The 12,374-nt window shown below is 46.8% G+C and overlaps 30 pseudogenes; all 30 read right to left on the reverse strand.

The window, feature by feature from the left end:
- Positions 1-88: 88 nt before the first annotated feature.
- LOC140300158 (5S ribosomal RNA) lies at positions 89-207 on the reverse strand (annotated as a pseudogene).
- A 269-nt stretch (positions 208-476) lies between these two features.
- On the reverse strand, positions 477-595 carry LOC140289109 (5S ribosomal RNA; annotated as a pseudogene).
- Positions 596-864: 269 nt separating this feature from the next.
- LOC140283183 (5S ribosomal RNA) lies at positions 865-983 on the reverse strand (annotated as a pseudogene).
- Positions 984-1,252: 269 nt separating this feature from the next.
- LOC140300159 (5S ribosomal RNA) lies at positions 1,253-1,371 on the reverse strand (annotated as a pseudogene).
- A 269-nt stretch (positions 1,372-1,640) lies between these two features.
- LOC140292566 (5S ribosomal RNA) lies at positions 1,641-1,759 on the reverse strand (annotated as a pseudogene).
- Positions 1,760-2,028: 269 nt separating this feature from the next.
- LOC140283187 (5S ribosomal RNA) lies at positions 2,029-2,147 on the reverse strand (annotated as a pseudogene).
- Positions 2,148-2,416: 269 nt separating this feature from the next.
- On the reverse strand, positions 2,417-2,535 carry LOC140300160 (5S ribosomal RNA; annotated as a pseudogene).
- Positions 2,536-2,804: 269 nt separating this feature from the next.
- On the reverse strand, positions 2,805-2,923 carry LOC140289110 (5S ribosomal RNA; annotated as a pseudogene).
- Positions 2,924-3,192: 269 nt separating this feature from the next.
- Positions 3,193-3,311, reverse strand: LOC140283192 (5S ribosomal RNA; annotated as a pseudogene).
- A 269-nt stretch (positions 3,312-3,580) lies between these two features.
- LOC140300248 (5S ribosomal RNA) lies at positions 3,581-3,699 on the reverse strand (annotated as a pseudogene).
- Positions 3,700-3,968: 269 nt separating this feature from the next.
- On the reverse strand, positions 3,969-4,087 carry LOC140292567 (5S ribosomal RNA; annotated as a pseudogene).
- Positions 4,088-4,356: 269 nt separating this feature from the next.
- LOC140293883 (5S ribosomal RNA) lies at positions 4,357-4,475 on the reverse strand (annotated as a pseudogene).
- Positions 4,476-5,131: 656 nt separating this feature from the next.
- Positions 5,132-5,250, reverse strand: LOC140291149 (5S ribosomal RNA; annotated as a pseudogene).
- Positions 5,251-5,519: 269 nt separating this feature from the next.
- On the reverse strand, positions 5,520-5,638 carry LOC140315294 (5S ribosomal RNA; annotated as a pseudogene).
- Positions 5,639-5,907: 269 nt separating this feature from the next.
- On the reverse strand, positions 5,908-6,026 carry LOC140292568 (5S ribosomal RNA; annotated as a pseudogene).
- Positions 6,027-6,295: 269 nt separating this feature from the next.
- LOC140296354 (5S ribosomal RNA) lies at positions 6,296-6,414 on the reverse strand (annotated as a pseudogene).
- A 269-nt stretch (positions 6,415-6,683) lies between these two features.
- On the reverse strand, positions 6,684-6,802 carry LOC140287732 (5S ribosomal RNA; annotated as a pseudogene).
- Positions 6,803-7,071: 269 nt separating this feature from the next.
- On the reverse strand, positions 7,072-7,190 carry LOC140319818 (5S ribosomal RNA; annotated as a pseudogene).
- A 269-nt stretch (positions 7,191-7,459) lies between these two features.
- On the reverse strand, positions 7,460-7,578 carry LOC140304031 (5S ribosomal RNA; annotated as a pseudogene).
- Positions 7,579-7,847: 269 nt separating this feature from the next.
- LOC140292570 (5S ribosomal RNA) lies at positions 7,848-7,966 on the reverse strand (annotated as a pseudogene).
- Positions 7,967-8,238: 272 nt separating this feature from the next.
- On the reverse strand, positions 8,239-8,357 carry LOC140301076 (5S ribosomal RNA; annotated as a pseudogene).
- A 269-nt stretch (positions 8,358-8,626) lies between these two features.
- Positions 8,627-8,745, reverse strand: LOC140302619 (5S ribosomal RNA; annotated as a pseudogene).
- Positions 8,746-9,014: 269 nt separating this feature from the next.
- Positions 9,015-9,133, reverse strand: LOC140288906 (5S ribosomal RNA; annotated as a pseudogene).
- Positions 9,134-9,780: 647 nt separating this feature from the next.
- Positions 9,781-9,899, reverse strand: LOC140293335 (5S ribosomal RNA; annotated as a pseudogene).
- Positions 9,900-10,168: 269 nt separating this feature from the next.
- On the reverse strand, positions 10,169-10,287 carry LOC140304045 (5S ribosomal RNA; annotated as a pseudogene).
- A 269-nt stretch (positions 10,288-10,556) lies between these two features.
- LOC140293267 (5S ribosomal RNA) lies at positions 10,557-10,675 on the reverse strand (annotated as a pseudogene).
- Positions 10,676-10,947: 272 nt separating this feature from the next.
- Positions 10,948-11,066, reverse strand: LOC140301087 (5S ribosomal RNA; annotated as a pseudogene).
- Positions 11,067-11,335: 269 nt separating this feature from the next.
- LOC140295502 (5S ribosomal RNA) lies at positions 11,336-11,454 on the reverse strand (annotated as a pseudogene).
- Positions 11,455-11,723: 269 nt separating this feature from the next.
- LOC140294924 (5S ribosomal RNA) lies at positions 11,724-11,842 on the reverse strand (annotated as a pseudogene).
- A 269-nt stretch (positions 11,843-12,111) lies between these two features.
- On the reverse strand, positions 12,112-12,230 carry LOC140318309 (5S ribosomal RNA; annotated as a pseudogene).
- Between the last annotated feature and the right edge of the window lie 144 nt (positions 12,231-12,374).

Raw genomic sequence — 12,374 nt, forward strand, 5'->3', positions numbered from 1 at the left:
GAAGCTGAAGATGACCAACTTCCTCATGTGTAACAGGGTGATCAGACGTTGCAACAAAAGACATGCAGGTGGTATAGAGAAGAGAAAAAGCTTACAGCACCTGGTATTCCCAAGCGGTCTCCCATTCAAGTCCTAACCAGGCCCAACCCTGCTTGGCTTCCGAGATCAGACGAGGTCGGGCTTATTCAGGGTGGTGTGGCCGTAAGCAACAATAGCTGTGACAAATGTGCATTATATAGGTACTGGGATCATACACTTCCTCTGTGTAACCAGATAATTGCCGAAAAAGGCTGACTTGTAGTGGGTTCATCTTCCTCCTTGATGTGATTATTCTCTTCAGCTGAAAATGAGACTCTCAGATCACCTCGTGTCTATCAACAAAGCAGCAGCAGCTGAAGATGACCAACTTCTTCACGTGTCACAGGGTGATCAGACGTTGCAACAAAAGACATGCAGGTGGTAGAGAGAAGAGAAGAAGCTTACAGCACCTGGTATTCCCAAGCAGTCTCCCATCCAAGCACTAAGCAGGCTCAACCCTGCTTGGCTTCCGAGATCATACGAGGTCGGGCATGTTCAGGGTGGTGTGGCCGTAAGCAACAATGTCTCCGACAAATGTGCATTATATAGCTACTGGAAGCATACGGTTCCTCTATGCAACCAGATAATTGCCGAGAAAGGCTGATGTGTAGCGGGCATATAATCTTCTCTGATGTGATCATTCTCTTCAGCTGAAACTGAGACTCTCAGATCACTTCGTGTCTGCCAACAAAGCAGCAGAAGCTGAAGATGACCAACTTCCTCATGTGTCACAGGGTGATCAGACGTTGCAACAAAAGACATGCAGGTGGTAGAGAGAAGAGAAGAAGCTTACATCACCTGGTATTCCGAAGTGGTCTCCCATCCAAGTACTAACCAGGCCCAACCCTGCTTTTCTTCCAAGATCAGACGAGGTCAGGCATATTCAGGGTGGTGCGGCCGTAAGCAACAATAGCTGTGACAAATGTGCATTATATAGGTACTGGAATCATACACTTCTTCTATGTAACCAGATAATTGCAGAGAAAGGCTGACTTGTAGTGGGCACAACTTCTTCCCTGATGTGATTATTCTCTTCAGCTGAAACTGAGACTCTCAGATCACTTCGTGTCTGCCAACAAAGCAGCAGAAGCTGAAGATGACCAACTTCCTCATGTGTAACAGGGTGATCAGACGTTGCAACAAAAGACATGCAGGTGGTATAGAGAAGAGAAAAAGCTTACAGCACCTGGTATTCCCAAGCGGTCTCCCATTCAAGTCCTAACCAGGCCCAACCCTGCTTGGCTTCCGAGATCAGACGAGGTCGGGCTTATTCAGGGTGGTGTGGCCGTAAGCAACAATATCGGTGACAAGTGTGCATTATATAGGTACTGGGATCATACACTTCCTCTGTGTAACCAGATAATTGCCGAAAAAGGCTGACTTGTAGTGGGTTCATCTTCCTCCTTGATGTGATTATTCTCTTCAGCTGAAAATGAGACTCTCAGATCACCTCGTGTCTATCAACAAAGCAGCAGCAGCTGAAGATGACCAACTTCTTCACGTGTCACAGGGTGATCAGACGTTGCAACAAAAGACTTGCAGGTGGTAGAGAGAAGAGAAAAAGCTTACAGCACCTGGTGTTCCCAAGCTGTCTCCCATCCAAGTACTAACCAGGTACAACCCTGTTTGGCGTCCGAGATCAGACGAGGTCGGGCTTATTCAGGGTGGTGTGGCCGTAAGCAACAATGTCTCTGACAAATGTGCATTATATAGGTACTGGAATCATACGGTTCCTCTATGCAACCAGATAATTGCCGAGAAAGGCTGATGTGTAGCGGGCAAATCATCTTCTCTGATGTGATCATTCTCTGCAACTGAAACTGAGACTCTCAGATCACTTCGTGTCTGCCAACAAAGCAGCAGAAGCTGAAGATGACCAACTTCCTCATGTGTCACAGGGTGATCAGACGTTGCAACAAAAGACATGCAGGTGGTAGAGAGAAGAGAAGAAGCTTACATCACCTGGTATTCCGAAGTGGTCTCCCATCCAAGTACTAACCAGGCCCAACCCTGCTTTTCTTCCAAGATCAGACGAGGTCAGGCATATTCAGGGTGGTGCGGCCGTAAGCAACAATAATTGTGACAAATGTGCATTATATAGGTACTGGAATCATACACTTCTTCTATGTAACCAGATAATTGCAGAGAAAGGCTGACTTGTAGTGGGCACAACTTCTTCCCTGATGTGATTATTCTCTTCAGCTGAAACTGAGACTCTCAGATCACTTCGTGTCTGCCAACAAAGCAGCAGAAGCTGAAGATGACCAACTTCCTCATGTGTAACAGGGTGATCAGACGTTGCAACAAAAGACATGCAGGTGGTATAGAGAAGAGAAAAAGCTTACAGCACCTGGTATTCCCAAGCGGTCTCCCATTCAAGTCCTAACCAGGCCCAACCCTGCTTGGCTTCCGAGATCAGACGAGGTCGGGCTTATTCAGGGTGGTGTGGCCGTAAGCAACAATAGCTGTGACAAATGTGCATTATATAGGTACTGGGATCATACACTTCCTCTGTGTAACCAGATAATTGCCGAAAAAGGCTGACTTGTAGTGGGTTCATCTTCCTCCTTGATGTGATTATTCTCTTCAGCTGAAAATGAGACTCTCAGATCACCTCGTGTCTATCAACAAAGCAGCAGCAGCTGAAGATGACCAACTTCTTCACGTGTCACAGGGTGATCAGACGTTGCAACAAAAGACATGCAGGTGGTAGAGAGAAGAGAAGAAGCTTACAGCACCTGGTATTCCCAAGCAGTCTCCCATCCAAGCACTAAGCAGGCTCAACCCTGCTTGGCTTCCGAGATCATACGAGGTCGGGCATGTTCAGGGTGGTGTGGCCGTAAGCAACAATGTCTCCGACAAATGTGCATTATATAGCTACTGGAAGCATACGGTTCCTCTATGCAACCAGATAATTGCCGAGAAAGGCTGATGTGTAGCGGGCATATAATCTTCTCTGATGTGATCATTCTCTTCAGCTGAAACTGAGACTCTCAGATCACTTCGTGTCTGCCAACAAAGCAGCAGAAGCTGAAGATGACCAACTTCCTCATGTGTCACAGGGTGATCAGACGTTGCAACAAAAGACATGCAGGTGGTAGAGAGAAGAGAAGAAGCTTACATCACCTGGTATTCCGAAGTGGTCTCCCATCCAAGTACTAACCAGGCCCAACCCTGCTTTTCTTCCAAGATCAGACGAGGTCAGGCATATTCAGGGTGGTGCGGCCGTAAGCAACAATAGCTGTGACAAATGTGCATTATATAGGTACTGGAATCATACACTTCTTCTATGTAACCAGATAATTGCAGAGAAAGGCTGACTTGTAGTGGGCACAACTTCTTCCCTGATGTGATTATTCTCTTCAGCTGAAACTGAGACTCTCAGATCACTTCGTGTCTGCCAACAAAGCAGCAGAAGCTGAAGATGACCAACTTCCTCATGTGTAACAGGGTGATCAGACGTTGCAACAAAAGACATGCAGGTGGTATAGAGAAGAGAAAAAGCTTACAGCACCTGGTATTCCCAAGCGGTCTCCCATTCAAGTCCTAACCAGGCCCAACCCTGCTTGGCTTCCGAGATCAGACGAGGTCGGGCTTATTCAGGGTGGTTTGGCCGTAAGCAACAATATCGGTGACAAGTGTGCATTATATAGGTACTGGGATCATACACTTCCTCTGTGTAACCAGATAATTGCCGAAAAAGGCTGACTTGTAGTGGGTTCATCTTCCTCCTTGATGTGATTATTCTCTTCAGCTGAAAATGAGACTCTCAGATCACCTCGTGTCTATCAACAAAGCAGCAGCAGCTGAAGATGACCAACTTCTTCACGTGTCACAGGGTGATCAGACGTTGCAACAAAAGACTTGCAGGTGGTAGAGAGAAGAGAAAAAGCTTACAGCACCTGGTGTTCCCAAGCTGTCTCCCATCCAAGTACTAACCAGGTACAACCCTGTTTGGCGTCCGAGATCAGACGAGGTCGGGCTTATTCAGGGTGGTGTGGCCGTAAGCAACAATGTCTCTGACAAATGTGCATTATATAGGTACTGGAATCATACGGTTCCTCTATGCAACCAGATAATTGCCGAGAAAGGCTGATGTGTAGCGGGCAAATCATCTTCTCTGATGTGATCATTCTCTGCAACTGAAACTGAGACTCTCAGATCACTTTGTGTCAGCCAACAAAGCAGCAGCAGCTGAAGATGACCAACTTCCTCATGTGTCACAGGGTGATCAGACGTTGCAACAAAAGACATGCAGGTGGTAGAGAGAAGAGAAAAAGCTTACAGCACCTGGTATTCCCAGAATGTCTACCACCCAAGTACTAACCAGGCCCAAACCTGCTTGGCTTCTGAGATCAGATGAGGTTGGGCATATTCAGGGTGGTGTGGCCGTAAGCAACCATAACTGTGACAAATGTGCATTATATAGGTACTGGAATCATACAGTTCCTCTGTGTAACCAGATAATTGCCGAAAAAGGCTGACTTGTAGTGGGTTCATCTTCATCCTTGATGTGATTATTCTCTTCAGCTGAAACTGAGACTCTCAGATCACCTCGTGTCTATCAACAAAGCAGCAGCAGCTGAAGATGACCAACTTCTTCACGTGTCACAGGGTGATCAGACGTTGCAACAAAAGACATGCAGGTGGTAGAGAGAAGAGAAAAAGCTTACAGCACCTGGTATTCCCAAGATGTCTCCCATCCAAGTACTAACCAGGTACAACCTTCTTGGTGTCCGAGATCAGGCGAGGTCGGGCTTATTCAGGGTGGTGTGGCCGTAAGCAACAATGTCTCTGACAAATGTGCATTATATAGGTACTGGAATCATACGGTTCCTCTATGCAACCAGATAATTGCCGAGAAAGGCTGATGTGTAGCGGGCAAATCATCTTCTCTGATGTGATCATTCTCTGCAACTGAAACTGAGACTCTCAGATCACTTTGTGTCAGCCAACAAAGCAGCAGCAGCTGAATATGACCAACTTCCTCATGTGTCACAGGGTGATCAGACGTTGCAACAAAAGACATGCAGGTTGTAGAGAGAAGAGAAAACGCTTACAGCACCTGGTATTCCCAAGCAGTCTCCCATCCAAGTACTAAGGAGGCTCAACCCTGCTTGGCTTCCGAGATCAGACGAGGTCGGGCATGTTCAGGGTGGTGTGGCCGTAAGCAACAATGTGTCTGACAAATGTGCATTATATAACTACAGGAATCATACGGTTCCTCTATGTAACCAGATAATTGCTGAGAAAGGCTGATGTGTAGTCGGCACATCTTCTTCCCTGACGTGATTATTCTCTTCAGTTGAAACTGAGACTCTCAGATCACTTCGTGTCTTCCAACAAAGCAGCAGCAGCTGAAGATGGCCAACTTCCTCGTGTGTCACAGGGTGATCAGACGTTGCAACAAAAGACATGCAGGTTGTAGAGAGAAGAGAAAACGCTTACAGCACCTGGTATTCCCAAGCAGTCTCCCATTAAAGTACTAACCAGGCCCAACCCTCCTTGGCTACCGAGATCAGACGAGGTCGGGCATGTTCAGGGTGGTGTGGCCGTAAGCAACAATGTCTGTGACAAATGTGCATTATATAGGTACTGGAATCATACGGTTCCTCTATGTAACCAGATAATTGCCGAGAAAGGCTGACTTGTAGTGGGCACATCTTCTTCCCTCATGTGATCATTCTCTGCAGCTGAAACTGAGACTCTCAGATCACTTCGTGTCTGCCAACAAAGCAGCAGAAGCTGAAGATGACCAACTTCCTCATGTGTCACAGGGTGATCAGACGTTGCAACAAAAGACATGCAGGTGGTTGAGAGAAGAGAAAAAGCTTACAGCACCTGGTGTTCCCAAGCTGTCTCCCATCCAAGTACTAACCAGGTACAACCCTGTTTGGCGTCCGAGATCAGACGAGGTCGGGCTTATTCAGGGTGGTGTGGCCGTAAGCAACAATGTCTCTGACAAATGTGCATTATATAGGTACTGGAATCATACGGTTCCTCTATGCAACCAGATAATTGCCGAGAAAGGCTGATGTGTAGCGGGCAAATCATCTTCTCTGATGTGATCATTCTCTGCAACTGAAACTGAGACTCTCAGATCACTTTGTGTCAGCCAACAAAGCAGCAGCAGCTGAAGATGACCAACTTCCTCATGTGTCACAGGGTGATCAGACGTTGCAACAAAAGACATGCAGGTGGTAGAGAGAAGAGAAAAAGCTTACAGCACCTGGTATTCCCAGAATGTCTACCATCCAAGTACTAACCAGGCCCAAACCTCCTTGGCTTCTGAGATCAGATGAGGTTGGGCATATTCAGGGTGGTGTGGCCGTAAGCAACCATAACTGTGACAAATGTGCATTATATAGGTACTGGAATCATACGGTTCCTCTATGCAACCAGATAATTGCCGAGAAAGGCTGATGTGTAGCGGGCAAATCATCTTCTCTGATGTGATCATTCTCTGCAACTGAAACTGAGACTCTCAGATCACTTTGTGTCAGCCAACAAAGCAGCAGCAGCTGAAGATGACCAACTTCCTCATGTGTCACAGGGTGATCAGACGTTGCAACAAAAGACATGCAGGTGGTCGAGAGAAGAGAAAAAGCTTACAGCACCTGGTATTCCCAAGAGGTCTTCCATCCAAGTACTAAGGAGGCTCAACCCTGCTTGGCTTCCGAGATCAGACGAGGTCGGGCATGTTCAGGGTGGTGTGGCCGTAAGCAACAATGTGTCTGACAAATGTGCATTATATAACTACAGGAATCATACGGTTCCTCTATGTAACCAGATAATTGCTGAGAAAGGCTGATGTGTAGTCGGCACATCTTCTTCCCTGACGTCATTATTCTCTTCAGTTGAAACTGAGACTCTCAGATCACTTCGTGTCTTCCAACAAAGCAGCAGCAGCTGAAGATGGCCAACTTCCTCGTGTGTCACAGGGTGATCAGACGTTGCAACAAAAGACATGCAGGTTGTAGAGAGAAGAGAAAACGCTTACAGCACCTGGTATTCCCAAGCAGTCTCCCACTAAAGTACTAACCAGGCCCAACCCTCCTTGGCTACCGAGATCAGACGAGGTCGGGCATGTTCAGGGTGGTGTGGCCGTAAGCAACAATGTCTGTGACAAATGTGCATTATATAGGTACTGGAATCATACGGTTCCTCTATGTAACCAGATAATTGCCGAGAAAGGCTGACTTGTAGTGGGCAAATCTTCTTCCCTCATGTGATTATTCTCTGCAGCTGAAACTGAGACTCTCAGATCACTTCGTGTCTACCAACAAAGCAGCAGCAGCTGAAGATGACCAACTTCCTCATGTGTCACAGGGTGATCAGACGTTGCAACAAAAGACATGCAGGTGGTAGAGAGAAGAGAAAAAGCTTACAGCACCTGGTGTTCCCAAGAGGTCTCCCATCCAAGTACTAACCAGGTACAACCCTGTTTGGCGTCCGAGATCAGACGAGGTCGGGCATGTTCAGGGTGGTGTGGCCGTAAGCAACAATGTCTCTGACAAATGTGCATTATATAGGTACTGGAATCATACGGTTCCTCTATGTAACCAGATAATTGCCGAGAAAAGCTGATAAGTAGTGGGCACATCTTCTTCCCTGACGTGATTATTCTCTCGAGCTGAAACTGAGACTCTCAGATCACTTTGTGTCTGCCAACAAAGCAGCAGCAGCTGAAGATGACCAACTTCCTCATGTGTCACAGGGTGATCAGACGTTGCAACAAAACACATGCAGGTGGTAGAGAGAAGAGAAAAAGCTTACAGCACCTGGTGTTCCCAAGCTGTCTCCCATCCAAGTACTAACCAGGTACAACCCTGTTTGGCGTCCGAGATCAGACGAGGTCGGGCTTATTCAGGGTGGTGTGGCCGTAAGCAACAATGTCTCTGACAAATGTGCATTATATAGGTACTGGAATCATACGGTTCCTCTATGCAACCAGATAATTGCTGAGAAAGGCTGATGTGTAGCGCGCAAATCATCTTCTCTGATGTGATCATTCTCTGCAACTGAAACTGAGACTCTCAGATCACTTTGTGTCTGCCAACAAAGCAGCAGCAGTAACTGAAGATGACCAACTTCCTCATGTGTCACAGGGTGATCAGACGTTGCAACAAAAGACATGCAGGTGGTAGAGAGAAGAGAAGAAGCTTACAGCACCTTGTATTCCCAAGCGGTCTCCCATCCAAGTACTAACCAGCCCCAACCCTGCTTGGCTTCCGAGATCAGACGAGGTCGGGCATATTCAGGGTGGTGTGGCCGTAAGCGACAATTTCTGTGACAAATGTGCATTATATAGGTAATGGAGTCATACGGTTCCTCTATGTAACCAGATAATTGCCGAGAAAGGCTGATGTGTAGTGGGCACATCTTGTTCCCTGACGTGATAATTCTCTTCAGCTGAAACTGAGACTCTCAGATCACTTCGTGTCTTCCAACAAAGCAGCAGCAGCTGAAGATGGCCAACTTTCTCATGTGTCACAGGGTGATCAGACGTTGCAACAAAAGACATGCAGGTTGTAGAGAGAAGAGAAAATGCTTACAGCACCTGGTATTCCCAAGCAGTCTCCCATCCAAGTACTAACCAGGCCCAACCCTCCTTGGCTTCCGAGATCAGACGAGGTCGGGCTTATTCAGGGTGGTATGGCCGTAAGGAACAATTTCTGTGACAAATGTGCATTATATAGGTACTGGAATCATACAATTCCTCTATGTAACCAGATAATTGCAGAGAAAGGCTGACTTGTTATGGGCACATCTTCTTCCCTGATGTGATTATTCTCTGCAGCTGAAACTGAGACTCTCAGATCACTTCGTGTCTGCCAACAAAGCAGCAGCAGCTGAAGATGACCAACTTCCTCATGTGTCACAGGGGGATCAGACGTTGCAACAAAAGACATGCAGGTGGTCGAGAGAAGACAAAAAGCTTACAGCTCCTGGTATTCCCAAGCGGTCTCCCATTTAAGTACTAACCAGGCCCAACCCTCCTTGGCTTCCGAGATAAGACGAGGTCGGGCATGTTCAGGGTGGTGTGGCCGTAAGCAACAATGTCTGTGACAAATGTGCATTATATAGGTACTGGAATCATACGGTTCCTCTATGTAACCAGATAATTGCAGAGAAAAGCTGACTTGTAGTGGGCACATCTTCTTCCCTGACGTGATTATTCTCTGCAGCTGAAACTGAGACTCTCAGATCACTTCGTGTCTGCCAACAAAGCAGCAGCAGCTGAAGATGACCAACTTCCTCATGTGTCACAGGGTGATCAGACGTTGCAACAAAAGACATGCAGGTGGTAGAGAGAAGAGAAAAAGCTTAAAGCACCTGGTATTCCCAGGCAGTCTACCTTCCAAGTACTAACCAGGCCCAAACCTGCTTGGCTTCCGAGATCGTGCTTATTCAGGGTGGTGTGGCTGTAAGCAACAATATATGTGACAAATGTGCCTTATATAAGTACTGGAATCATACACTTCCTCTATGTAACCAGATAATTGCCGAGAAAGGCTGACTTGTAGTGGGCACATCTTCTTCCCTGATGTGATTATTCTCTGCAGCTGAAACTGAGACTCTCAGATCACTTTGTGTCTGCCAACAAAGCAGCAGCAGCTGAAGATGACCAACTTCCTCATGTGTCACAGGGTGATCAGACGTTGCAACAAAAGACATGCAGGTGGTAGAGAGAAGAGAAAAAGCTTACAGCACCTGGTATTCCCAAGATGTCTCCCATGTAAGTACTAACCAGGCCCAACCGTGCTTGGCTTCCGAGATCGGACAAGGTCGGATATGTTGAGGGTGGTGTGGCCGTAAGCAACAAAGTCTGTGACAAATGTGCATTATATTGGTACTGGAATCATACAGTTCCTCTATGTAACCAGATAATTGCCGAGAAAGGCTGATGTGTAGTGGGCATATCTTCTTCCCTGATGTGATTATTCTCTCCAGCTGAAACTGAGACTCTCAGATCACTTTGTGTCTGCCAACAAAGCAGCAGCAGCTGAAGATGACCAACTTCCTCATGTGTCACAGGGTGATCAGACGTTGCAACAAAAGACATGCAGGTGGTAGAGAGAAGAGAAAAAGCTTACAGCACCTGGTGTTCCCAAGAGGTCTCCCATCCAAGTACTAACCAGGTACAACCCTGTTTGGCGTCCGAGATCAGACGAGGTCGGGCATGTTCAGGGTGGTGTGGCCGTAAGCAACAATGTCTCTGACAAATGTGCCTTATATAGGTACTGGAATCATACGGTTCCTCTATGTAACCAGATAATTGCCGAGAAAAGCTGATAAGTAGTGGGCACATCTTCTTCCCTGACGTGATTATTCTCTCGAGCTGAAACTGAGACTCTCAGATCACTTTGTGTCTGCCAACAAAGCAGCAGCAGCTGAAGATGACCAACTTCCTCATGTGTCACAGGGTGATCAGACGTTGCAACAAAAGACATGCAGGTGGTAGAGAGAAGAGAAAAAGCTTACAGCACCTGGTGTTCCCAAGCTGTCTCCCATCCAAGTACTAACCAGGTACAACCCTGTTTGGTGTCCGAGATCAGACGAGGTCGGGCTTATTCAGGGTGGTGTGGCCGTAAGCAACAATGTCTCTGACAAATGTGCATTATATAGGTACTGGAATCATACGGTTCCTCTATGCAACCAGATAATTGCTGAGAAAGGCTGATGTGTAGCGCGCAAATCATCTTCTCTGATGTGATCATTCTCTGCAACTGAAACTGAGACTCTCAGATCACTTTGTGTCTGCCAACAAAGCAGCAGCAGTAACTGAAGATGACCAACTTCCTCATGTGTCACAGGGTGATCAGACGTTGCAACAAAAGACATGCAGGTGGTAGAGAGAAGAGAAGAAGCTTACAGCACCTTGTATTCCCAAGCGGTCTCCCATCCAAGTACTAACCAGCCCCAACCCTGCTTGGCTTCCGAGATCAGACGAGGTCGGGCATATTCAGGGTGGTGTGGCCGTAAGCGACAATTTCTGTGACAAATGTGCATTATATAGGTAATGGAGTCATACGGTTCCTCTATGTAACCAGATAATTGCCGAGAAAGGCTGATGTGTAGTGGGCACATCTTGTTCCCTGACGTGATAATTCTCTCCAGCTGAAAATGAGACTCTCAGATCACTTTGTGTCTGCCAACAAAGCAGCAGAAGCTGAAGATGACCAACTTCCTCATGTGTCACAGGGTGATCAGACGTTGCAACAAAAGACATGCAGGTGGTAGAGAGAAGAGAAAAAGCTTACAGCACCTGGTATTCCAAAGCAGTCTCCCATCTAAGTACTAACCAGGCCCAACCGTGCTTGGCTTCCGTGATCGGACAAGGTCGGATATGTTGAGGGTGGTGTGGCCGTAAGCAACAAAGTCTGTGACAAATGTGCATTATATTGGTACTGGAATCATACAGTTCCTCTATGTAACCAGATAATTGCCGAGAAAGGCTGATGTGTAGTGGGCATATCTTCTTCCCTGATGTGATTATTCTCTCCAGCTGAAACTGAGACTCTCAGATCACTTCGTGTCTGCCAACAAAGCAGCAGCAGCTGAAGATGACCAACTTCTTCACGTGTCACAGGGTGATCAGACGTTGCAACAAAAGACATGCAGGTGGTAGAGAGAAGAGAAAAAGCTTACAGCACCTGGTATTCCCAAGCTGTCTCCCATCCAAGTACTAAGCAGGCTCAACCCTGCTTGGCTTCCGAGATCAGACAAGGTCGGGCATGTTCAGGGTAGTGTGGCCGTAAGAAACAATGTGTCTGACAAATGTGCATTATATAAGTACAGGAATCATACGGTTCCTCTATGTAACCAGATAATTGCTGAGAAAGGCTGATGTGTAGTGGGCACATCTTCTTCCCTGACGTGATTATTCTCTTCAGCTGAAACTGAGACTCTCAGATCACTTCGTGTCTTCCAACAAAGCAGCAGCAGCTGAAGATGGCCAACTTTCTCATGTGTCACAGGGTGATCAGACGTTGCAACAAAAGACATGTAGGTTGTAGAGAGAAGAGAAAATGCTTACAGCACCTGGTATTCCCAAGCAGTCTCCCATTAAAGTACTAACCAGGCCCAACCCTCCTTGGCTTCCGAGATCAGACGAGGTCGGGCTTATTCAGGGTGGTATGGCCGTAAGGAACAATTTCTGTGACAAATGTGCATTATATAGGTACTGGAATCATACAATTCCTCTATGTAACCAGATAATTGCAGAGAAAGGCTGACTTGTTATGGGCACATCTTCTTCCCTGATGTGATTATTCTCTGCAGCTGAAACTGAG

The sequence above is a fragment of the Leuresthes tenuis genome, unplaced genomic scaffold, assembly GCF_036924035.1.
Source record: "Leuresthes tenuis unplaced genomic scaffold, fLeuTen1.0.hap1 SCAF_1, whole genome shotgun sequence".
NCBI lineage: Eukaryota > Metazoa > Chordata > Actinopteri > Atheriniformes > Atherinopsidae > Leuresthes > Leuresthes tenuis.